The sequence below is a fragment of the Oncorhynchus keta genome, unplaced genomic scaffold (genome assembly GCF_023373465.1).
Source record: "Oncorhynchus keta strain PuntledgeMale-10-30-2019 unplaced genomic scaffold, Oket_V2 Un_scaffold_275_pilon_pilon, whole genome shotgun sequence".
Lineage (NCBI taxonomy): Eukaryota > Metazoa > Chordata > Actinopteri > Salmoniformes > Salmonidae > Oncorhynchus > Oncorhynchus keta.
The window spans coordinates 117231-144543 of NW_026290897.1; positions in this window are offsets into that span (position 1 = coordinate 117231).

Here is a 27313-nt window from a genome sequence, read left to right on the forward strand (position 1 = left end):
GAACAGTTTCACACACTGGCTTCTAGCTGACAGTAACAATAAGCTATTAAGCTATGAAACACCGGCCTTGTTTCTATTAACATTGTGTGTACGAGGATCTTACAATATAAAACATTAGATGGGGGAAATGGGAATTATTTCTTAACTCCACACCACCACCACAATTCCAATTCACCCCCTTTATTTCCTACTGCATATTGCCTGATGAACAACTACAGAAAACAAGTACTTAAGACATGTTAGCACTTCTATATAACTGAAATAAGTTCATAAATGAACCATTTTGTACAAGAGGACCAAGCCCTTTAACCTTCCACATAGTAGGATAAGGATATACTCCCAGAATTCACATGATCAACCCCACACCAGGTCCATAAAGAAACTAAAAGATCCTAGACACACAACAAGGACCCACTTGAACTTTTGTTTGAAAAGGTTCCTTTAGCCTCAGGCCTCGGCAGTAAATTCATACAGCTATGAAATGAATGTGCCAGAGTCCACATCCCCGTCCACTCTCTCATTAATCATACTGGGAGAGGGAAGAGCTGGGGTAGGAAGTCAGGGTTTTTCTTATTTATAATGGGCCAGATTGTGTAATTATTGTTGCACTCAATATTAACTGTGTTCCGGCTATCAACATCCGCTCTGTTGTGAAATGGAGAGGTGGGGAGGAGAGGAGAGAGGGGAGAGGAGTGGTTAACATACATCTGTGCTCACCGTGATCCACACTGCCTGAAAGTTTTAACCTTCACCACCTATAAACACACATATACATGCTTAAACACACAAACGCACACACACACACGCACGCACACACACACACGCACACGCACACACGCACGCACGCACGCACGCACGCACGCACACACACACACACACACACACACACACACACACACACACACACACACACACACACACACACAGGCAAGGCAGGTACATATACATTTTCAAAAAGCTGATCAGAAGGGAACCCCTCTTAACCTTTGTGGTCAAATTGTCCTCAAACGCTTTGATAGCTAATCTGAAACAAACCTGACATTAAACTCAAGGGTTCAAATGCACTTTCTACCTGTGAAGGTGATGTGAATATCCTGTTCTGTATGGTAATGGTACTGGCAATGAACCCCATAGCTCTGTCAATGAGGTGTTTGGTTTAAACACCTCCAGCATGGCCGCTCTGTTCAATGGGACAGTTCAGCCTCTATCTTAATTACACACGTCGTGAGCGGCAAGCAGGCGGGCAGAGCAGGAAATGACAGCCGTGGTGCTAGCTAGCTCACTTCAAACACAGCAGCGTGGTAAAAGTCAATAAAAGCAGGCCTAAACTCCGAGCAGCTACAGATGTAGGATCATAGTTGAATCACTCTTTTGTTGCTGAGAATTTTCCTGCACCGCAGGAAATGCAGATGAGCTTAGTGATTTACAATTGAAGTTGGAAGTTTACATACACTTAGGTTGGAGTCATTAAACCTTGTTTCTCAACCACTCCACAAATTTCTTGTTAACAAACTATAGTTTTGGCAGGTCGGTAAGGACAACTATTTTGTGCATGAAACAAGTCATTTTTCCAACATATTGTTTACAGACAAGACAGATTATTTCACTTATAATTCACTGTATCACAATTCCAGTGGGTCAGAATCCCTTGAATAAAACAGCTGTAGACCTTACAGTGAAATGCTTACTTACAAGCCCTTAAACATCAATGCCGTTTTAAGAAAATACCCCCAAAAAAGTAAGAAATAAATGTAAAAATATCTACATGTAGGTATAGTTGTTATGCATAGATAATAACAGAGAGTAGCAGCAGCGTAGACGTTCAGGAGTCTAGTTTGGAGGTAGAACTGTTAAGAAGCTTCTTGAACCTAGACTTGTCACTCCGGTACCGCTTGCTGTGCGGTAGCAGAGAGAACAGTCTATGACTAGGGTAACTGGAGTCTTTGACCATTTTTAGGGCCTTCCTCTGACACCACCTGGTATAGAGGTCCTGGACGGCGGGAAGCTTGGCCCCAGTGATGTACTGGGCCGTTCGCACTACCCTCTGTAGGGCCTTCCTCTGACACCACCTGGTACAGAGGTCCTGGACAGCAGGAAGCTTGGCCCCAGTGATGTACTGGGCCGTTCGCACTACCCTCTGTAGTGCCTTGCGGTCGGAGGCCGAGCTGTTGCCATACCAGGCAGTGATACAACCCATCAAATGCTCTCTCAATGGTGCAGCTGTAGAACCTTTTGAGGATCTGAGGCCCCATGCCAAATATTTTAGATCGCCTGAGGGGGAATAGGTTTTGTCGTGCCCTCATCATGACTGTCTTGGTGTGCTTGGACCATGTTAGTTTGTTGGTGATGTGGACGCCAAAGAACTTGAAGCTCTCAACCTGCTGCACTATAGCCCCGTCGATGAGAATGGGGGCGGACCTTATTTTCCTGTGGTCCACAATCATCTCCTTTATCTTGATCACGTTGAGGGTGAGAGGTTGTTGTCCTGGCACCACACAGTCAGGTCTCAGACCTCCTCCCTATAGGCCGTCTCATTGTCGGTGATCAGGCCTATGGTCACTAGTTACCATAGCCATCACAAACCCTGTCTATATCTACAATTTCTCTTCTTAAAATCAAATGTTAAACATAACCCTAACCTTAACCCTAACCACAACCACACAGTCAACCTTATTCTTAACCCTGACCTTAAATTAGACCAAAAAGCACATTTTTGTTTTCATAAACTTTTACGATATAGTCAATTTTGACTTTGTGTCTGTGGTTACTAGTGACAACCCAGAGACACCTGCAGCTATAGGCTGCTGCTGCATGGGGAGAAGAGAGGGGGAGGCGAAGAGGAGGTTAAATAAACACACAAGAAAACTTATGGGAAAAAGCTTTTGTCTGTCACCCTCTTTTAATTCATTTATTTGATTTAACCTTTATTTAACTAGGCAAGTCAGCTAAGAGCAAATTCTTATTTACAATGACGGCCTATCGCTGGGCCAATTGTGCGCCGTCCTATGGGACTCCCAATCACGGCCAAATGTGATACAGCCTGGAATCAAACTCTTGCACTGAGATGCAGTGCCTTAGACCGCTGCACCACTCAGGAATACACACTCCAAAAAGTACTTGATTAAAACGCTACATTCATATGAGAATCTTCCTGAGCCATAGCGGACAAAGAGTTTCACTATTGGGCATACTACAGAAAAGAAAGGATCAACCACTAGGACATTCAGGGACAACAGAGGAGAGAGTTAGTCTTGCTCTACTCTGGTGTTGTTGTGATCAGCAGAAAGGATCAAAGTAGTACGAGACCAACCACTAGGACATTCAGGGACAACAGAGGACAGAGTTAGTCTTGCTCTACTCTGGTGTTGTTGTGATCAGCAGTGCGATGAGTGTGCATCCCCTTCCCCAGCCCATCCTGCATGGTCTTCCCTTTAGACACTCCACACACATTCCCAGCAACACATCAGTATGGGGGACATTGTCCACCCTGGAACCCAGTGTAGTCCTTTCTCCTCCAGCTCAACATAAAGCTTCTGTCCCAGTGATGTGGTCTGGAGGTCTGGGAGGAGGGGATTGCACTCAGACATGTTGCAGAGGGTGGAGGGAGAGAGGGAGGCAATGGGTAGCAATTTTATAAAGGAGAGTTATTTTAGTGTTGACTGGAGGTTAGACAGCTTTAGTGTCAAACAACGGAGTCAGGGACTTCTATCCAGTGTGTTCAGTGTGTCGTCCAGTACAAAGTAAAATATGTGTTTTTTTGAAGTTGTTTACATGAGTTTTGGTCAGTGTGTTTTCATCATCTGTCTTCTTTATTTACCTTACATGTTCATGACGCTGTCTATATGTTTATGACAATGTCTATATGTTTATGACAATGTCTATATGTTTATGACAATGTCTATATGTTTATGACAATGTCTATATGTTTATGACAATGTCTCTATGTTTATGACAATGTCTATAAGTTTATGAAAATGTCTATATGTTTATGACAATGTCTATATGTTTATGACAATGTCTATATGTTTATGACAATGTCTCTATGTTTATGACAATGTCTATATGTTTATGAAAATGTCTATAAGTTTATGAAAATGTCTATATGTTTATGAAAATGTCTCTGTATTTATGACAATGTCTATAAGTTTATGAAAATGTCTATAAGTTTATGAAAATGTCTATAAGTTTATGAAAATGTCTCTATGTTTATGACAATGTCTATAAGTTTATGAAAATGTCTATATGTTTATGACAATGTCTATAAGTTTATGACAATGTCTATATGTTTATGAAAATGTCTCTGTATTTATGACAATGTCTCTATGTTTATGACAATGTCTATATGTTTATGACAATGTCTCTATGTTTATGACAATGTCTATAAGTTTATGAAAATGTCTATAAGTTTATGAAAATGTCTCTATGAAAATGTCTATAAGTTTATGAAAATGTCTATATGTTTATGAAAATGTCTCTGTATGTTTATGACAATGTCTATAAGTTTATGAAAATGTCTATAAGTTTATGAAAATGTCTATAAGTTTATGAAAATGTCTCTATGTTTATGACAATGTCTATATGTTTATGAAAATGTTTAATGTTTATGACAATGTCTATATGTTTATGACAATGTCTATATGTTTATGAAAATGTCTCTGTATTTATGACAATGTCTCTATGTTTATGACAATGTCTATATGTTTATGACAATGTCTCTATGTTTATGACAATGTCTATAAGTTTATGAAAATGTCTATAAGTTTATGAAAATGTCTATATGTTTATGACAATGTCTATATGTTTATGAAAAATGTCTCTGTATTTATGACAATGTCTCTATGTTTATGACAATGTCTATATGTTTATGACAATGTCTCTATGTTTATGACAATGTCTCTATGTTTATGACAATGTCTATATGTTTATGACAATGTCTCTATGTTTATGACAATGTCTCTATGTTTGTGACAATGTCTCTATGTTTATGACAATGTCTATATGTTTATGACAATGTCTCTATGTTTGTGACAATGTCTCTATGTTTATGACAATGTCTATATGTTTATGACAATGTCTCTATGTTTATGACAATGTCTATATGTTCATGAGAATGTCTCTATGTTTATGACAATGTCTCTATGTTTGTGACAATGTCTCTATGTTTATGACAATGTCTCTATGTTTATGACAATGTCTCTATGTTTATGACAATGTCTATGTTTATGACAATGTCTCTATGTTTATGACAATGTCTATATGTTTATGACAATGTCTCTATGTTTGTGACAATGTCTCTATGTTTATGACAATGTCTAAGTTTATGAAAATGGCTCTATGTTTATGACAATGTCTCTATGTTTATGACAATGTCTATAAGTTTATGAAAATGTCTATATGTTTATGACAATGTCTATAAGTTTATGAAAATGTCTCTATGTTTATGACAATGTCTATATGTTTATGACAATGTCTATATGTTTATGACAATGTCTCTATGTTTGTGACAATGTCTCTATGTTTATGACAATGCCTATATGTTTATGACAATGTCTCTATGTTTATGACAATGTCTCTATGTTTGTGACAATGTCTCTATGTTTATGACAATGTCTATATGTTTATGACAATGTCTCTATGTTTATGACAATGTCTATATGTTCATGAGAATGTCTATATGTTTATGACAATGTCTATATGTTTATGACAATGTCTATATGTTTATGACAATGTCTATATGTTTATGACAATGTCTCTATGTTTATGACAATGTCTCTATGTTTATGACAATGTCTCTATGTTTATGACAATGTCTATAAGTTTATGAAAATGTCTCTATGTTTATGACAATGTCTATAAGTTTATGAAAATGTCTCTATGTTTATGACAATGTCTATATGTTTATGACAATGTCTATATGTTTATGACAATGTCTCTATGTTTATGACAATGTCTCTATGTTTATGACAATGTCTATATGTTTATGACAATGTCTCTATGTTTATGACAATGTCTCTATGTTTGTGACAATGTCTCTATGTTTATGACAATGTCTATATGTTTATGACAATGTCTCTATGTTTATGACAATGTCTATATGTTCATGAGAATGTCTCTATGTTTATGACAATGTCTCTATGTTTGTGACAATGTCTCTATGTTTATGACAATGTCTAAGTTTATGAAAATGTCTCTATGTTTATGACAATGTCTATATGTTTATGACAATGACAATGTCTCTATGTTTGTGACAATGTCTCTATGTTTGTGACAATGTCTCTATGTTTATGACAATGTCTATAAGTTTATGAAATTGTCTCTATGTTTATGACAATGTCTATATGTTTATGACAATGTCTATAAGTTTATGAAAATGTCTCTATGTTTATGACAATGTCTATATGTTTATGACAATGTCTATATGTTTATGACAATGTCTCTATGTTTATGACAATGTCTCTATGTTTATGACAATGTCTATATGTTTATGACAATGTCTCTATGTTTATGACAATGTCTCTATGTTTATGACAATGTCTATATGTTTATGACAATGTCTCTATGTTTATGACAATGTCTCTATGTTTATGACAATGTCTCTATGTTTATGACAATGTCTCTATGTTTATGACAATGTCTCTGTTTATATGTTTATGACAATGTCTATATGTTTATGACAATGTCTCTATGTTTTGACAATGTCTCTATGTTTATGACAATGTCTATATGTTTATGAAAATGTCTCTATGTTTATGACAATGTCTCTATGTTTATGACAATGTCTCTATGTTTATGACAATGTCTCTATGTTTATGACAATGTCTCTGACAATGTTATGTTTATGACAATGTCTCTAAGTTTATGAAAATGTCTCTATGTTTGTGACAATGTCTCTATGTTTATGACAATGTCTAAGTTTATGAAAATGGCTCTATGTTTATGACAATGTCTCTATGTTTATGACAATGTCTATAAGTTTATGAAAATGTCTCTATGTTTATGACAATGTCTATAAGTTTATGAAAATGTCTCTATGTTTATGACAATGTCTCTATGTTTATGACAATGTCTATATGTTTATGAAAATGTCTCTATGTTTATGACAATGTCTCTATGTTTATGACAATGTCTATATGTTTATGACAATGTCTCTATGTTTATGACAATGTCTCTATGTTTATGACAATGTCTCTATGTTTATGACAATGTCTCTATGTTTATGACAATGTCTCTATGTTTATGACAATGTCTATAGTTTATGAAAATGTCTCTATGTTTATGACAATGTCTCTATGTTTATGACAATGTTTATATGTTTATGACAATGTCTCTATGTTTATGACAATGTCTATAAGTTTATGAAAATGTCTCTATGTTTATGACAATGTTTATATGTTTATGACAATGTTTATATGTTTATGACAATGTCTCTATGTTGATTACAATGTTTTTTATGTTTATGAACAATTATCTATGTTTATGACAATGTCTATATGTTTATGACAATGTTTATATGTTTATGACAATGTCTATATGTTTATGACAATGTCTATATGTTTATGACAATGTCTATATGTTCATGAGAATGTCTCTATGTTTATGACAATGTCTATATGTTTATGACAATGTCTATATGTTTATGACAATGTCTATATGTTTATGACAATGTCTATATGTTTATGACAATGTCTATATGTTTATGACAATGTCTATATGTTTATGACAATGTCTATATGTTTATGACAATGTCTCTATGTTTATGACAATGTCTATATGTTTATGACAATGTCTATATGTTTATGACAATGTTTATATGTTTATGACAATGTCTCTATATGTTTATGACAATGTTTTTTATGTTTATGAACAATTATCTATGTTTATGACAATGTCTATATGTTTATGACAATGTCTATATGTTTATGACAATGTTTATATGTTTATGACAATGTCTATATGTTTATGACAATGTCTCTATGTTTATGACAATGTCTATATGTTTATGACAATGTCTATATGTTTATGACAATGTCTATATGTTTATGACAATGTCTCTATGTTTATGACAATGTCTATATGTTTATGACAATGTCTATATGTTTATGACAATGTCTATATGTTTATGACAATGTCTATCTGCTGATTACAATATTTTTTATGTTTATGAACAATTATCTATGTTTATGACAATGTCTATATGTTTATGAAAAATTATGTATATTTATATGATGACAATATCTCCATTGGTAGCCTAGTGGTTAGAGCGTTGGGCCAGTAACCGAAAGGCTGCTGGATCGAATACCCGAGCTGACAAGGTAAAAATCTGATGTTCTGTCCCTAAACAAGGCAGTTAACCGACTGTTTCCCGGTAGGCGGTCATTGTAATTAAGAATTTGTTCTTAACTGACTTGCCTAGCTAAATAAAGGTCAAATAAAAAATACAAACATGTTTATGACTATGTTTTTATGTTTATGATAATGATTGTATGTCTATCATGTCTATATGTTTATGATTATGTTTATATATGTCCATGACTTTTCATGTAACTTTTATTTACCTTTAGTACCTTTAGTACATCAATTTGGTTTATCAAGAGGCAACAGGGTCAACAGTTTGTTTGTTTGTTTTTGTTAAGGTAGAAAAAGTGTATGTAATTGTGAATGCGTGTGCACATGTAATCAGCAGTGTGTTTGCAATGCGTGTGTGTGTCTGTGTGCGCATGCTCTACAGGCTAGGCAGGGGGTGAGATCACTGCGTTTAGTGTCGTGGGGGAGATCTGAGGAACACTTGACCAGGCGAACTGGCACATTTAGCCTGTGTCACCCCTCCCACCACACACACACACACACACACACACACACACACACACACACACACACACACACACACACACACACACACACACACACACACACACACACACACACACACACACACACACACACACACACACACACACACACACACACACACCGTGTCCCTGCTCCATCTCTGACTGCCTCCGTAGACACAAAAGGCCTGCTGTGCAGACAACTCAACTGGAAGAGAGCTTAACCCTTCACCCCCAGGGTCAAACTATTAACACAAACACTGCTCCCTAGTATGCAAATTAACCATCTTATGACTGATATGGAACATAAACTTATGATGACAGATATAATAACAGGCACTTAAAGTTTGACTTAGTTTCAAATAAAATATGAAATTAAGAGCAGAAAATGATCTACCGAGTCACGTTATAAATAAAAAATGTAACTTTATTGTAAAAGCCTCAGATCAGCTAGATGTAACCTGCCATATTGTACTGCATTTGTCTCTGTAATATATTAACGCAATCATGTCCTGAGTTTTAACACCTCTAACTCCCAGTCCTCAATAAGAGAGAGAAAAGTTCTAGAACCTTGTAATTCCTAGTCATCTGAACTACTGTGCTCCGACTGTAAATGCAGAAAGGAAAGGAGAGAGAGCTTCATCAGACGGCATGTTTAGCTGTGTGTAATTGGGACAGAGGTGCTTGTAGGAGGCAGGTGTGGAGACATTGTTCTCTTTGATGGGATTATTTGCACTTCTCAATGCTGTAAAATCAGGTATCATCATAGGGAGCGGAGGAGAGGCAGCCAACTACATTGACTGGATTTGGTTTTTCCTCAAGGTTGTGTAATTATACCTGCTCTCTGTGTAATTAGGAGCAGGAGGCTTCACGACCTGGATGACTACTGTCTTGTCTACTTTGAAAGTAGATTCACTTCAAACTCCTCAGGAGGAGAAAGTACAATGTTCTGTTTTGCTCTTCTTTTTGCTCTTTTCATCTGTCTTTCTTATCCTTTTTTCTTGTTCTAAGGGCTTGGAGATCTTGGGTGATTAAGTTATTATTACAAATGAATAAATGTGAATACATAATACTGTATCAAGCCAGGTGAATAAACGAGTTGAAGAGAGCAGTTTGATGTAAAGTTCAGAACAGAACACCTTATATAAAGTGAACAGTGATGTCCATTGGGAAAGGTCTTACACTCTTAGAAACCCAGAAGGGTTCTTCAGCAGTTCCCATATGATAACCCTTTTGGTTCCAGGTCGAACCCTTTTGGGTTCCATGTAGAACCCTTTCCACAGAGGGTTCTACATGGAACCAAAAAAGGGTCCAAGAGTTTCTAAGAGTGTAGGGAACTGATAAAGCGTCCCCTTGGCATGTACTGCACTGACTTGTACCCTGATCTGACATTGACCCGTCTAGAGACTAAGAGATGGCATTATCATTAAGACTGCACACCGGGGGGTAATGTGCCGTACATGGGCGTAGACACACTGAGTACAGGATTATTGACAAATCACGGAGCCATGGCGTGTGTGTGTACACGCCTGTGTAACAAAATGGACTAATAGTGGTTAGTGCATGAATTAACAGAAAATGCACTCTCTTGCATAGGTACCTTTGTGAGTGGTGACATGCTGCCAGATCTGACAGGCTACAGTGGAGGTGTGAGGGATTGCAGGTCAGGAGTGCAGTTTGCACGGTGTAGGTTCTATGGTGTAGGGAGCAGTGTTCACCTGTACATTATACTGACTACTACCAATGGCAAACCTCTCAGCTGCTGTCTGACACACCAGCCAGCCAGTAACAAAAGGAGAGAAAAGGAAACATATGCTTAAGTCAGCCGCATTTACTCCTGACCTTCCTTACCAGGGTACGCTGCAGTTAAGCTGAGGGGATTTACACCAGCTCAACAGTTACACCATATGGATGCTTTATTACAGAGTAATGATGGCTTGCTCTCTCTCCTCGTTCTCTTCCTCCCCTTCTCTCGCACTTGTTCGCTCTATCTCCCTCCCTCTCTCTCATGCTCGTACTTCTTTCTCCCAATCTCTCTCTCTCTCTCTCTCTCTCTCTCTCTCTCTCTCTCTCTCTCTCTCTCTCTCTCTCTCTCTCTCTCTCTCTCTCTCTCTCTCTCTCTCTCTCTCTCTCTCTCTCTCTCTCTCTCTCTCTCTCTCTCTCTCTCATGCTCGTACTTCTTTCTCCCAATCTCTCTCTCTCTCTCTCTCTCTCTCTCTCTCTCTCTCGCTCCATCTCTCTCTCATGCTCCGTGTACTCTCTCGCTCTTCTCTCAAACTCTCTCTTCTCCCTTTTTCTCTCGCTCTCCCTCCCTCCCTCCCTCCCTCCCTCCCTCCCTCCCTCCCTCCCTCCCTCCCTCCCTCTCTCACTAGAGATGATTTGAAAAACCAAATAGCCTTATGTGTAACCAGGTGATTAGAAGGACTTAGAGGATCTTATGAAACTCAAGAGGAATGCAATGCAGGGATTTTTTAAAACTCAATGCTATATGTGGGTCACACTTAGACTCATTTAATTTACCAAATAAGACAAGCAGAATTGTAGATAAAATTGTCACATTCGGTATGCATTATGTGTCTTTGTATTTGAAATCAGACCATATAGATATTGATATAAGTTAGTAGGCTATATATATTTACACATTACATTGAGGAAAATGATTATCCTATGCAGATTTCTTTTTTTATGTATCTCTTAAATTTTGGGGTGTGAAAATAATTGGATTTGTGCTGAAATGAGAAAAGAGCTTGGTATTGATTTGGTTTATTCCATATTAGCAGGGAATAATCAATATGGAGATGGTGCTTATTAAAGCGTAAAGAGCAGGGATGGGCTCTCATCAACCAATAGCTGCTCATCTCATAACTGACCATGCTGAGATAATGCACTTAATGCATCACATATTGCTTTATGGGTGAAATAATGGTGGTCAATTATGCTAATCATGCAGGAAAATAACCTGGTAACAATAAGATATTCTAAAGATGAGATAAACAATAACATGGAAATGGTCATATTCAGTCATTTATAAGAGGCAAACCATCCATCAAAGTATGGCTTACTGCTATGAACATACTTTTTCTTGTCATTTAAAAAACTTAATTTGTCAGTCTAAGGTACACAATGGTATGACGGTGCATGAGAAAGCAAATCACTCAGCACTAATGCTTCGGCAGATTTTGGGACACTGGTTTTATTCTATTCTGGTTAGGTGCTCAGTTCTCTCAACATTGTTTGGCTTTATAGAATAATGTTGGTAAAGTGCTCTTAAATTCACAGAGATGAATCTACTTGGTCCACATTAGCGGATGTGTGCACTGGGCCAAAGAAATCCAAACTAAAACGTCAGAAAGTTGAATTTGGGGCAGCTCTTAGAACTGAAGCCAAATGTTTGTTCCTCTGCTTTCTGAATTAGTCCTAGAAGGTAATTCAGAGTCTGGGAATTAAAAGCGCGGGGGTGATTTACAAATGAATGCAGTTTCAGTTGTGAAAATATAACTGCGTGTTTAGTTTGGGACACTGTAACAAACGACAGCTTCGATGGGAAAGGGAGAAAAAAAAGAGGGGAAGCCCCATGTTAATTTATTACAGATTTGCAGCATTTATCACCTAGACGCCAAGGAAACTACTCCATTGTGGCTTGAAATGAAATGAGTGGTCTTCTTCTGTAACAGAAACAATGTTCCCAGCCAGTTACAGCCAGAGGCCTATAGCCCAGACAGAGTCCTATAGCCCAGACAGAGGCCTATAGCCCAGACAGAGACCTATAGCCCAGCCAGAGCCCTATAGCCCAGCCAGAGCCCTATAGCCCAGCCAGAGCCCTATAGCCCAGCCAGAGCCCTATAGCCCAGACAGAGGCCTATAGCCCAGACAGAGCCCAATAGCCCAGACAGAGGCCTATAGCCCAGACAGAGGCCTATAGCCCAGCCAGAGCCCCATAGCCCAGCCAGAGACCTATAGCCCAGACAGAGACCTATAGTCCAGACAGAGCCCAATAGCCCAGACAGAGGCCTATAGCCCAGACAGAGACCTATAGCCCAGACAGAGACCTATAGCCCAGACAGAGACCTATAGCCCAGACAGAGCCCAATAGCCCAGACAGAGCCCAATAGCCCAGACAGAGGCCTATAGCCCAGACAGAGGCCTATAGCCCAGACAGAGGCCTATAGCCCGGACAGAGGCCTATAGCCCAGACAGAGGCCTATAGCCCAGACAGAGACCTATAACCCAGACAGAGGCCTATAGCCCAGACAGAGCCCTATAGCCCAGACAGAGCCCAGAGTCTGAGAGTCTCAGCCCAACTGCAGTGTTGTGCTGTGTGCAAATGAACTGCTCTCCCTTTCTCTCATTTCTCATGCCACAGAATTTGTACTCCCCTTTTCATGAATGTTAGGCCCTATCTTGTGGCCCTCCCTCTCAAAAGCCTGCCCGGTGACAGAGGAGACCTGCCACGCTGAAAAAGGAGGACCTGCCATGAACTGAGTGTCAGCCATTAAATATGATTTCGCCCCTGAATGGCGATGAAAACACATTCAACTCAGTGAAACTCATCAAGACCCGCATAATCTCTCTTTTCTTAAGCATAACAATGATTTCAGCTGGGAAATGCAATGCTTTTGGTGGGACTGAACCATTGATTCAAGTTGCATTCAAAGTAATAAATCAAGTCCAGCTTCACATCCTGTGCCCATTTGCCTAATTCAGTGGCGCTCACCATACTAGTCAATTAGTTGAAAGAATATATTCAATACACTGAGCAATGCACTGACAACACAGTATAATACATCCCCCTTGCTTTAAACCCAGAACATAAGGCCAATGTCCACAAAAAAAGTGTTATAGTACCCTACTCTAACGGCAAAGTGCTTATTCTTGTGCAACGATAATTTAAATTGTGTTACTGTAATGTTATATGTTATATATTGTTAAACATTAAAAAGCTGCAATAAATCCTTGACTAAGCCAATGCAGGCTGTCCTGGGACGTGCAGATACAGACAGACAGGATGTATAGAGGTGTTAAGCACTAGCCTGATGAAATAAGTAAGTGAACTGTCTGTTTGATTCCTCTCAGCGGCCATCATTCTAACCTCCTCCACCACCTCCCCAATGCCCCTCAGAGGACAACTCCCAGGTCCAGTAGGACATGTGTTTCTGAATTATTGTTTAGATTTTTTAACAAAGTTTCCTTCCAATTTTTATTGACTTTGCTTAAAGCTAGGCCACCCTCTCTTTTAATTACAGCCCCCCCACACACACACACACACACACACACACACACACACACACACACACACACACACACACACACACACACACACACACACACACACACACACACACACACACACACACACACACACACACACACACAGATGAACAGAGCGAAGGAACAGCTGTGTCAGAGCTCTCAGTAGTCAGACCATTGTAATCTGCATTAACCACATTGCAGGGGAGTGCAAAGGGTCAAAGTCTTTAAGTGCCTGTAGGGATCTGTGCTGCTGGTGGATTACAAGCTATCACTCTGGGTACATTGGGGTAATTGTACAGTGCCAGCAGCACTGCCTCTCTGTTGTTCACATGAAATGATTTACCATACGTGTTCATGTTTTGATTTCAAGGCTGAGAGAGTATTCATTGTCATAAGGGTTTCAAGTGGAAGATTATGTGATGGGGCTAATGCATGCGAGGCTTTAACAATGAACAATTAATTAACCTAAAGACATGGTTGTAGTTAGAGGTGTAATTCAACTCATACATATCCCATATCAAGTGGCCTGTCTATGCATTCCATTGAAAACATTGTAAACTCATTTAAATGTCAATCATTTTAAATTTCAACAGTTATTCAATTTATTCCTATATATGGGGCGGCAGGTAGCCTAGTAGTTAGAGCGTTGGGCAAGTAACCGAAAGGTTGCTATATCAAATCCTCGAGCTGACAAGGTAAAAATCTGTCGTCCTGCCCCTGAACAAGGCAGTTGATCCACTGTTCCGAGGCCACCATTGTAAATAAGAATTTGTTCGTAACTGACTTCGTTAAATAAAAATATATAAAGTGTGGAAATTGTGTCAACTCAAAGCTAACAGGATATTGTGCCTGCCAACAGGCCTCCAGTATGATCTGTACAGGCATTTTCTGGGAGGCAATTCAGGATGGTCAGTAGCAGCAGACAGTGAAGCCCTGGACACCTGAGGAGCTGAGCTGAGCATCATTGTTTTTCTGATTCCTTGAGAGAGGGTTAGACAATGAGAGGGAAGGACCTTTACAGCTCTTTCACAGGACTGGTGATGACTGTACATAGAGTAACTTGGTCTCAGAGCATTTCATATCATTCTGTACATAAAGTCGAGACACTCCATTTAGCATGATATGTTATGTTTGGGAAGGGTACATAAGACAGATGATTACTTAAGGTAAAAACGAAAGGAGGGTGGTTGGTGGGGGTGGAGGATGGATGGGTGGGCGTATAACGGTTGCGAGATCGAATGTCATCCCGGACATCTTTAGCATTTTATCTAAATAGGAACTTTTCAACTACTTACTCTTTTACAGCTGTTTGCAACTACTTAGCATGTTAGCTAACCTTTCCCTAACCCTAAACTTAACCCTTTTAGCTAACCCTTCCCCTAACCCTAATCTGGATCCTTAAACTTAACTCCTCAACTTAACCCTAACCTTAACCCTAACCCCTAGCCTAGCTAATGTTATTGAGCTAGCTAACTTTAGCCAACTAGTTAGAATTCGTAACATATTTCACGTTTTGCAAATTCGTAACATATATTATGAACTGCAATTAGTAACATATCATACGAAATGGGTGATGGGCCTCCACAAATTAATACATACGAAATGTTTGAAAGGTAACATAGCATACTATCTCTTATTTACGTCCGAAAAATATGAAATTCTCTGAGACCAGGTTGCTTAGAGGGACATCCTATAATGATCAGAATTGACTAGTGTATCTTGCAGTCATTAGATACAAGTATTCCAAAAATGTTTTTTTACAAAAATGATGAAATCGAAACCACCCATCAAATATCATAAAATCTATTATTTTTTCCTTTCAATGCATGTTTCTCGCTAATGTAAATGTCTCATTAATCTCATTAACTTCTCAGAGCCTTTTAAAAAGGGGAAGCACATATGTCTTGATGAATATTGTCAGGGCCTAAATTTAGTGTCATTGAGAACAGCTTTCCCAGAGCCAGGTAGCAGACAGCTTGTGTGATGCCTGGCCTGCCTGCGCTGCGTCGCACGGAGCTTATATTTATCCCAGCCGTCTGTGTCTGTCTGTGGAGGAATGACAGAGAGCTCAATGGAGGCGTCCATCTCCGCGTCTCCCCTCCCTGCCGCCCCGACACTCCCTTCCCCCATCCCGTCCCCTCTACCTCCAGACACTGGTGATGAATGCAAACATAGTGTGTGTGTGTATGTCTCAACCACACACAGATGACATTATTAACACAGTATTACATGTGATGGAATATCTCTGCCACACCGGTGGGTCCCAGGCACAGCACAGAGGCACCCCAGCTGTGATTTATTCCTGTACCCATGAAAAAGTAAGCGTGCCATTAAAAACACAGGTGTTTGGAGGCTGCCCCGCTCGCAGGGTGTGTGATCGATAATGTCACTCTTTTTCAATGCTCATTTTGAGGCAGCCACACCATCATACACCATTAAATACCCCCTGATACAGGGAGCTGGCCACACACACACCGCACACCACTGTATTTACAGTGCAGTTATCTGCATTCACACATAAATCAGCAGAGCTAATGTGGGAGATAATGGACTGTAAATGGCAAAGTCCCTGATTGATATCTCCACTTAGAGCAATTATTGGTTTTTAAAACTTGAGAAAAGACAAAAGTTTGCCAACTTACCTTTAGGCCTGGCTACTGTGTCTCAGCATCTCATTTGTTAGTGTTTGTTGAGTGGGTTCCCAAGGCAGAAAAATAGGACACCTCAGACAAATAACAACTAATGTTGCGGCTCGGAATGAATACTTAGTAGAACTTCTACTCCATGTACTGGGCTTTGTCCTACTGAAACAGAATAGGTTATGAAGAGATATTCACATTCATAGTGTTTATTGCTTAACATATTATAATTTATTATTATGATTTCAAATTAATTGACCTACTTTACCTATTTATTTAGCTTTTATTTATGTAATATTATTTGATGTAAAAAATAAGGGCCTACCAGAGTGGATCATTCTGATACAAGCCAAACATGGATCAAATTTATGCTAATTCCAACATAATCAAGTGAGTTCTGCGAAAAAAGGAAAGATTTTTTCTTGGTAGTGAGACCTCATCCCTGATCAAATAAAAAAGAGATTATGAGGAAGAAAAGAAATGCTGCTAAACTTCCTCATAGCTGAGACTGTATGACTGGATGACATTTTAGTCAAGTTACAAAAATGAAACCATTGGGAAATACACTCTCAGTCTTTATCCCAAATGCAAAGCTATTTGCATACAGCATAACAAGGCACAGATAATGTGATGCATAGATGCAGAGGGCATTGCAAGGCATATTTATATGTGGGAAAATGAAGAAAATGAAGCTGACAAGAGGTACATTTCAGACAAACACTTTTATTCATTTGTAAAAAAAAAAGTGTCTCTCAGTGTTCTCGACTGCCATGAAAATGAACTATTAATCTGATTTCCAAAGGAATTCCTCATGCCAGAGACGGCCCTGACAGCTGCAATACAGAAGTTGTTGTGTGGTCAACAAACAATTTTCCTGGGCTTCAGTGCCTTTCAAAGGGGATTTATTTCTTTCAGCCAGATCATGTGAAAAATGTCACTGTCAAAGGATCTCTCCTTTTCTTCTCTCACAAAGATGTCAGATGGAGAGAGTTAGAATTTCCAAACATGTTAATGAGTAAGAGAGTAAACTCTAAACTCAGAGCCTTCCTCCACACACAGCCCTTGAGAAAAAATGCTTTTCACTGTGAGACTAACATCCGTTCTCTGTAACTTTGAGCAATAAGGATGTTTTAGGATGTGGTCAACACAGGACACTGACTTATGAAGTTCTTAAATATTAATTCAATACTACCCATTCAAGCAATCGATTCATACATGTATTTTTATAGTATATACATATTTATAATCATATAAGTATATACATATTTATAGTCATATAAGTATATACATATTTCTGGCCTTCATTAGTTTTGTGAAATAAGAAAGATAAGAATAATTTGTTCCAAATCAAAGTCAATTCTGAAATGGAGTGATGGGAGGGGAGGTGTGTGTGTGTGTGTGTGTGTGAGTGAATGTATGTTTGTGTTGTGTTGGTATGCGTGTGTGTGTTATGTGTGTGTGTGTGTCAGTGTGTGTGTGTGTGTGTGTGTGTGTGTGTGTGTGTGTGTGTGTGTGTGTGTGTGTGTGTGTGTGTGTGTGTGTGTGTGTGTGTGTGTGTGTGTATGTGTGTGTGTGTGTGTGTGTGTGTGTGTATGTGTGTGTGTGTGTGTGTGTGTGTGTGTGTGTGTGTGTGTGTGTGTGAGTGTGTATGTTTGTGTTGTGTGTGTGAGAGGGAATGTATGTTTGTGTTGTGTTGGTATGCGTGTGTGTGTTGTGTGTGTGTGTGTGTGTGTGTGTGTGTGTGTGTGTGTGTGTGTGTGTGTGTGTGTGTGTGTGTGTGTGTGTGTGTGTGTGTGTGTGTGTGTGTGTGTGTGTGTGAGAGTGAATGAGTAGAGCATGAGAAGAACTGACAAGTGGGCTGTTCGGCTGCTCTCCCTGCCCCCTAGACACCCACCCCTAACCCCTCCCCAGAGCCCCAGAGCCCCAGCCCCTTCCTCCATCCCTCCCCCTCTCCATCCCTCCATCCTGCCTGCCTCATCTGCAGCCTCTCATCACGGCTACATCCTGTCATCACACACACATCCCTGTCACACTACGCCTGATTGACGAGGGCACTTTTGATAATGGCATCAGGAACAGGGGTGTCTGCCTTGTCATTAGAGCCTATCAGAGCTGCCTTATTACAGCTTAGGAACCGACCGGAAGACAGTCACAGCCCCGGTGGTGTGGAGATACGGCCTGAGATAATCAAGCTCTGGTACGTACTAATATAGCACCAGGCTTAATGCGTCTATCACACGCATCAAAGTGAAATACCCTCTGAGAAGCTCAGATGAACTACCCACTGCTCGTCTGACGGATGGGAATAAAAGGAACAGCTAACCAGAATTATCATTGACAGCTGTACATGTTCATACTTGACATAACTCGTTTTTGACAAAAAGAAAACATGTCGGTAAAACCCACAGCACCATAACAACAGAGAAAATGTAAACACCATCCAATATGTTTGAAGTCAGTTGAACTGAGCCCTCTCAGCACAGCACACACAGCTCCACATTAAACCTGACAAGCTGCCACAAACTCTGGAGAGAGTGGTGGTGACCAGTTAGGAGTTAGAGGGAGAGGTCATGTTTATGTCTGCTGATTTGGTTTCGGGTGCCAAGATGGCCTTTCCAAACCGGATGATTTCACTTGGAATCTGACACTGTGCAGTAACATAGTTAGCACATAGGGGGCTACAGGCACATGTGGGGTAAGGCTACAGGCAGGCACCCCATGTTGTCTTTCCCCAGACTGGAGCGGGATATTGCAGTGGGAGCAGCGGAGTGTAGTGGCCATGTGGGGACTGGAGGGGTTAGCCTGGTCACCCGACCCTGCATGTTTGGAGCAGATGAGCACTATGGCCTGTGCAACTACAGCCAGTGCACAATCCTGTACTTCTTCCATAACACTATATCTGTATAATGTAAGTATACTTGTGCATCATAACAATGGAAATGACTGTCCAACTGTTCCTTGAGTAGACATTGGCACACCTTATTCCTCTTGTAAAAGTTATAAAAGTTATTCCTCTTCTAACATGAACAGAGAGAGTGGTAAGTCTGAGCAAACACAGACTTACAATATGTTCCTAAGAGCCTGTCCTTGAGTCATACTGTACATGGTGTTGATGGGCTTGCTCATGTGTGGTGCGTGTTAACGGCTTACCATTTCTGGGAAAGATTAAATGATGGCTGTGCTACAACAGGACAGGTGGTTGCTCACGGAAGTCACAGAGGTTGCTCACGGAAGTCACAGAGGTTGCTCACGGAGGTCACAGAGGTTGCTCACGGAGGTCACAGAGGTTGCTCACGGAGGTCACAGAGGTTGCTCACGGAGGTCACAGAGGTTGCTCACGGAGGTCACAGAGGTTGCTCACGGAGGTCACAGAGGTTGCTCACGGAGGTCATAGAGGTTGCTCACGGAGGTCACAGAGGTTGCTCACGGAGGTCACAGAGGTTGCTCACAGAGATCACAGAGGTTGCTCACGGAGGTCACAGAGGTTGCTCACGGAGATCACAGAGGTTGCTCACGGAGGTCAAAGAGGTTGCTCACGGAGGTCACAGAGGTTGCTCACGGAGGTCACAGAGGTTGCTCACGGAGGTCACAGAGGTTGCTCACAGACTCTAGTGTATACCACATCCCATCTTCCAAAAGCATCAGTAGGATTTCAACAGAATAAAATGTACACAATAAAACATACAACATAAGCTTTTACTGCCTAACAACACAGTTGGGTGGCTCTAGTGAAATATTTCTCTAAATATGACATCATTGAAACTGTTCAATGCAACATCTGAATCATTATGTGGATGCGTAAAGTGGAAATGTCATAATTTCAAATTCAGTACCGCTGCAGGACAAACTGGACACTGAAAAAGGAATGAAAAGACAGGAGAAATGAAAAGTATGTGGCTGGCAGGATAATAACAGAACCATAGCACCATACACAGTGCAACTCAAAAGACTTGTGAATTATGGATAGATCTGAATAGTGTCTCTTATCTACAGATGGCTGAACACACGACAATCCTAAGGCTGGCCTGTATAATTGTATCACTAATAAGCAGTAAGGCCAATTAGGTCTATAAGTGTGCTGTAATCACTTGGACAGGAGAGGTACAGAGAGAGGAGAGAAAAGGGGGGAGGATGAGGCAGGGATAGAATGAACGAATGAATGCATCCCTCTTTCAACCCACACTGACAGGTGTAATTAAACATACTGTAAATGTACCATTGAAAAGTCCACAGTGAGAGTGAGGCTGGGGGGTGAGTAAACCTTCATGTATTTTCATTGAGCCCACTCATTTTCATTCATTCTTTGTTGTGATAAAATTAGTGTATGACAAGTAACAAGGAGAAGGGGGTTAGGACATGGTGCTACGTTACAACTATCTGACTACAAGGATATTCATTAGAGCCTGAGATCCCTGGTGTGAGACTAATCTCTAAATGCCAAGTTGAGCCCAACACAACATGGTAACTTTCAGAACACATGGTTTTGTTCGCCTATTTCAATCCACAGAAAATATCTGCAGCATCAATAGTTTACATTATAGCATGCCATTATAGCTTGCCAATTTTATACTCCAGTTCCTCTCTGAATTGTTCCTCTCTTAAACATGCCCAAGACTGCCAGGCATGTGGTATGGACAGTTTGGGGGTGACAGTGTAACCATGTACCAGTCACAATGCAGACGGGCTATAAACCGCTTCAGACACGCTGTCTGACTGTCACAACATTTGTTTGCCACATTACATTCCTCTCTGCCACTGAGGGTGGCTGTGAAACGGCTGACATTCTGCACGCTGCCTCGTCATAATACCAAATCACTTTATTTTATTCCTTCCTGCGAACTGCAATATGTCTCAAGTCAAATATGTTGGGCGGCAATGGAATATCAGCACAATGGTGTAGGAGTTCTATGCAAAGTTTTGTCCCCTCAGTGTTCTGGAACTTTTTAGAATTCAGCTAGTCGTGAGGACAAAAGCCTGGGTGGACTGTGAGGACTATCAATACATTTAAACAGGGGCATGCATTTCTCATAAAGTGGCTCCCCAAGGCAGCCAGAGCAAACGGGGAGGGGGCCGTCTGATCAACCCATAAAAGGACCTCAGTTATGAAGCAGACAGAAAATGAAGAGAAAGAGAAAAGAGGAAGAAAAAGAAACGAAAGAAATAGGGGAAACGGGGGAGAGAGAAAAAACATCTGAATGAAAAGGTCATGACTGGCAGTTGATTTGAAGAGTTTCTGCGACCTCACAAAGGGCCATGACATCATCAGGTATTGAAGTAGGAGACCGGAGGAGAAGGGATTCTTTAAAAAGCAGGCCGCTTACCGAGGACGTAATTACATTTGTGCTAAACATGCCCAAGTGCTCCTGTGCTGAGGTTGGGAGAGAGGGGGAATCATGCTCAAAGTTGGGGGGGTGGAGGGCTGAATTAATCAACTCTGTTCTGTTTGCTGTGTGTGGGGGGAAACTCTTTTAATAGCAAAATCTTTCTCACCGCAAGCTGTATTCTCAACAACACGATGTGTCCTTATGTTTTGGACATTTTTCCCTAAAGGTTTTTCCCATTTCCCTTGTGCTAGCTGTTCCGGTCTGTTTTGGCTATAAAAATCCACCGAAACTATGTAAAAGTCTGAAAAAGGTCCCCCCCGCCCTCTACACCCACATCTCCCCTCCTCTCCTAACTCTGAGACCTTCCTTCCTTAGCACCAGGAGCATATAAAGCCTTTGCAGTGCATGGTGGGTAGGCATGGTGTGAAGTGCACAAGGAAGGAATGCTATTAAGTAAGTTATGCACATAATGAATCTGAGAAATGCTTGGGAAAACTGCAGCAACATTTATTCCTCTTTCTGTTCAGCCTGTCTCTCAGTGAAAGGTCCAGGACCACTGGTGAATACAGTAAATCACTCTTTAGTTCTGGAGAGAGAGAGAGACAGAGAGAGAGAGAGAGACAGAGAGAGAGGGAGAGAGAGAGAGAGAGAGAGAGAGAGAGAGAGAGAGAGAGAGAGAGAGAGAGAGAGAGAGAGAGAGAGAGAGAGAGAGAGAGAGAGAGAGAGAGAGAGAGAGAGAGAGAGAGAGAGAGAGAGAGAGAGAGAGAGAGAGAGAGAGAGAGAGAGTGTGTGAGATAGATAGATAGATAGATAGATAGATAGATAGATAGATAGATAGATAGATAGATAGATAGATAGAAAGAAAGAAAGGGGGAGAGAGAAAAAAGAGTGAGAGCTCCATGCCCCCCATCCACAGAACTTCCAATCAAACTCCGTCTCACGGTCATATTTTCCTAAAACATTATTCTGTCTTCAACAAGTTGTATAAAGCATGACAAAACCTATACAAAATGTCTCGCCATAAATATACATAGAAAATGACAAACAGGCACATTGGCTCACAGTGATAAAAAAGGTTTTCTCTAAGTGCTTAGAATAAACGTCACTCACAAAATACTAACCAAGTATTCAACAAGTCCTGGCGTGGTGACTGTGATGTGAGGTGACAAATTCACCAGGCATATGATATCTCTGAGAGAGAGCGGGTTTCTTCCCTGTTCCTGTCACGCTAGGATACAGCAGCATGACATGCCAGCACGATACTGACAGGCCCACAGCAGCAACACACACTGCACAGTTAGCATATTAAATCCAATTATACATTTGACAAGATTATGTTGAAATTACGTTGTTGATTTAATCTCTTGGGCCGCAATGTGATGACACTGCCAAACAACTCCAAGCCTAGTGGCCAAGGGCCAATACCATAGACGCATACCATACCCTCACAGAAAAAGCACATGAACTCACATGTGGAAAATCACATTATTTCACATGCAATTTAACATCTGAAATCATTTGAAAATATGTGTTTTGGAACACTTCACGTGGTAACATGTTTTCACATGTGTAATTGAATGTTATCACGTTGCTTTAAGTGTTGTCAGGTTATCACATAAACTTCATATAAGATCACGTGATCACATGAAAACAGGTGGTTTTGGAACGCTAACTACCAGGCCTCGAAACTGAGTCCTCTAAAGATACAACACCCTTCCTCCTCGCTCCACAGACACTTCTCACATTTTCCCACAACTTCAGAGGACGGACTTCAGCTTAGCATCCAGCCTGGTCAAAGATGTCTTTCCTATGGATGGGATCTGTTTTTCTATGGCCTAGAGCCTTCATCTGTTTTCTCCTTGCCATGATCTATTTTATGGATGTTGGTCCATGACGGCTTCATGTTGCCATCGATGCCTCCTTTTCTATATTTCTCTCAGGACCCAGAACACCTGTCTGCTCTAATCACTAAGTCCTTCCCAGCAGGACTGCCATCGCTGAATAGACACTGGCTGCTCTCTGACGTTGATAGGAACAAGACAGTATAGATCCAGTTTGGCAATGAATAACAAAGAAGCTGCAAAGACACACAACAAGAGGATCTGTTCAAGCTCAGTTCAGCATCTTTATGTTTCTGTGCTTGCTACTACGGAATGACTCACAAGCATCGTAAGGCAGTGCCGGAATTGTGACGTGTCATTATGCAAATAAATAGCATGACGTGAGGGGATACTGGAACCATATTTTCATTTCCGTTATGAAGAAGGAGTCACCCAACAGCCCAAAATGACAAGTACACAAGATTTCCTGGAAGCGCAATAAATGACTTATTATGGATTAGTGAAGAGAGATGAAAAAACATGAGATAATACATTACACATGCTTCACTAACTAGTCAGAAATGACTCTTGTGGTTTCTATAGGTGCTTTTTAGAATCCATCAACATGTATCATGGTCTGGAATCACAGCCATGATCAAGAGAATGACCACAGACATTCTGGGAATTCCCTCCCAGGCCAGTGTTCCATAATGCCCAGGCTGTGAAGTTTGCCCCTGTGAGCCATAACCTTGGTCACTGTCTGACTACTATGAAATAATCTACCAGTCAGGTTAATAAACCGCCACAGCCAATGTGACAAAGGGATCTGCTGAAAAACATGATTTTTTTACTCCACATTAGTCAGAAGAACTGCCAAATATCCTACAATGCCCCATACAAGGACAGGGCTGTGATAGGCAGGTTTCCCCTAAAATGGAATCTTCTGTCAAGGCAAATAATGACTAAGGTTTAATTAGTGATGAAAACCTCAGTTTTTGTCAGTTTTTCATGGAAAACAATTTGACCTTGAATGCAGCACTATGTTTGTTTCCCCAGGAGCTTTATGAAAGGGCTCCATTTAAGGTCCCACATGAATCTGCAACCCCCTCCACTCCCTTTCACTGAAAGAGATAAGAGACTAGGTATTAATCAATACCTAACCCTTCAAAACAAAACAGAAGTAGGACATTACTACACTGACTTGTTATAACTGCTGATTTGACAATATAACTGATGTAAAAGGATACAAGCAAGCTCAACAAAAGAACAGTACTTCTTATACTTTATTTAGACGTATGATAATACAATCTAAATGTCACATTTACTACAACCATCAATATTATGACTAAGTCTCTCTGAAGATAACTGCAGAATGTTATCTGAATGTTTATACAGTCATCACTCTAGCGAGCCAAAGGGGGCAGTGGGTGATAGAATAGGCCTATAAGGGAAAGGGGGATACCTAGTCAGTTGTACAACTGAACGCATTCAACCGAAATGTCTTCCGCATTTAACCCAACCCCTCTGAATCAGAGAGGTGCAGGGGACTGCCTTAATTGACATCCACGTCATCAGTGCCCAAGTAACAGTGGGTTTAACTGCCTTGCTCAGGGGCAGAATGATAGATTTCTACCTTGTCAGCTCTGGGATTTGATCCAGCAACCTTTCGGTTATTGGCCCAACGCTCCTAACCCCAGCCTCATTCACTTCGCAGTTAGTATGTACAGTCCCACTCCTCAAGGCAGCCTGTCAATGCAGTCCGGACGTGCCACAATCACAGACACTAGACACATGACCCTACCGTATTACTAACAAACATACTATTCATTGGGTTGGTTGAGACTATGCACATTAATACACATTGAAAAAGATTATATAATATACACATACATGGGTGTTGGAATACATACTGTATCAGCATGGGGGTTTATTTCATCAGAAAGCAGCGGTGCCTTTTCTTAGTGGCTATAAAAGGTGGGATTATCGCCCAGCTTGTAAAGACTGTCAGCCTATTTGAGTGAGACGTAAAAAAAAAAACAGACAGGACTCACAGCTGATAGTTAAGTCAAGGCAGGTGTTTGGGCAAAATACAGCTCCTGCTCCCTCTCAGAATGGCTGATCGGTCAGGGATGTCTGCATTGTTACACACACAGCCTGTCAATGCAGTCCGAGCGTGCCACAATCACAAAAACGAGACACATGACCCTACCGAAATTACTAACAAACATACTATTCATTGGGTTGGTGGAGACTATTCACATTAACACACATTGAAAAATGTTAGATTATATACGCATAAATGTGTGTTGAAATAGATAGGCTAAAACACATGGATCACGTATGTTTCAGACAGATTTAGCAGAGATGTAAATGAGACCAGACATGTGGAACACTGTAAAATACAGTCTATATGCTCCCCTCGGCTGAAAGGCCTGATCAGCAGTAGCAGGAGAAACAGTCCATGCTTTCAGCCAGTTGGTTGCTGAGGTGCAGGAGACCCCGGACCCCCCAGAGTTCAAAGATGACTGGTTTCCCACAGAGCAACACCAACAGACTCCATACAACACCTCTTTTTCTGCCTCTTTGGAACTAAATTCAGCTTGTTGTGAAATAAGATTGTGCTTCATTAGGTTTGAAAAAGATTAGCATATTTACTACAGCCCTAGCTCTCTGTATTGCAAGGCCCCAGATATACAAGGGAGTTAGAATGGGATTAATTCCCAGCTGTGGATCTGGTGTGACTGAGCATGTTTGTCCAGCAAACAGTCTCCTTCCTTAGCTCCTACTGATCAGCTCCACTGGTCAACCCCACTGGTCACTCCTGTCCAGCCTCCAAACCTGCTTATAGATTTCCTTTGCTGTGTGGCCTGAGGCAGGTCAGTGGGTCAGCCTGTTGCAGGGCACTCTGCTAGTGATCGTTCTCTAAGGTCCTGGGTTGGGTGTGGAATCTGTCATCATTAATGCACCAGTCCACTCTTGTTAGTCCGCTGGCCAAACACGATGAGGAGAGAATAGAGGCCCTGTGTAAGGTGGCTTTTGAAAAGAGATCAAATTCATCACTTCAGCTAATAATTGGGCCAAATAGAGCCAAGTCAGAAAGGGCAGGAGGTCACAGCCTTAACGTGGTGGTGTGGTGATGGAAAATCACCCATTTGATAACAGTGATTTTTAGAATGGTCACTGTTTGATTATTATTATTATTATGACAAACATTGTCATTAAAACAGTTAATTATCAGTATAGGCACTTCAAAGTAAGAGAACATGTATAGTATCTTTATATTAGATTTTCTTTTACGTGGCCATTTTCACTGGAGCTGCAAATGACAAAGTAATATGACTCTGTCAAAGCCCATAAAAAACATACATCTCCTGACCACACGGCACAAGGACCACCTGCTAATCCTGACAGGGTTTTTTTAAAGCCTGCCTCACACCAGCAGCTGGGAGTCC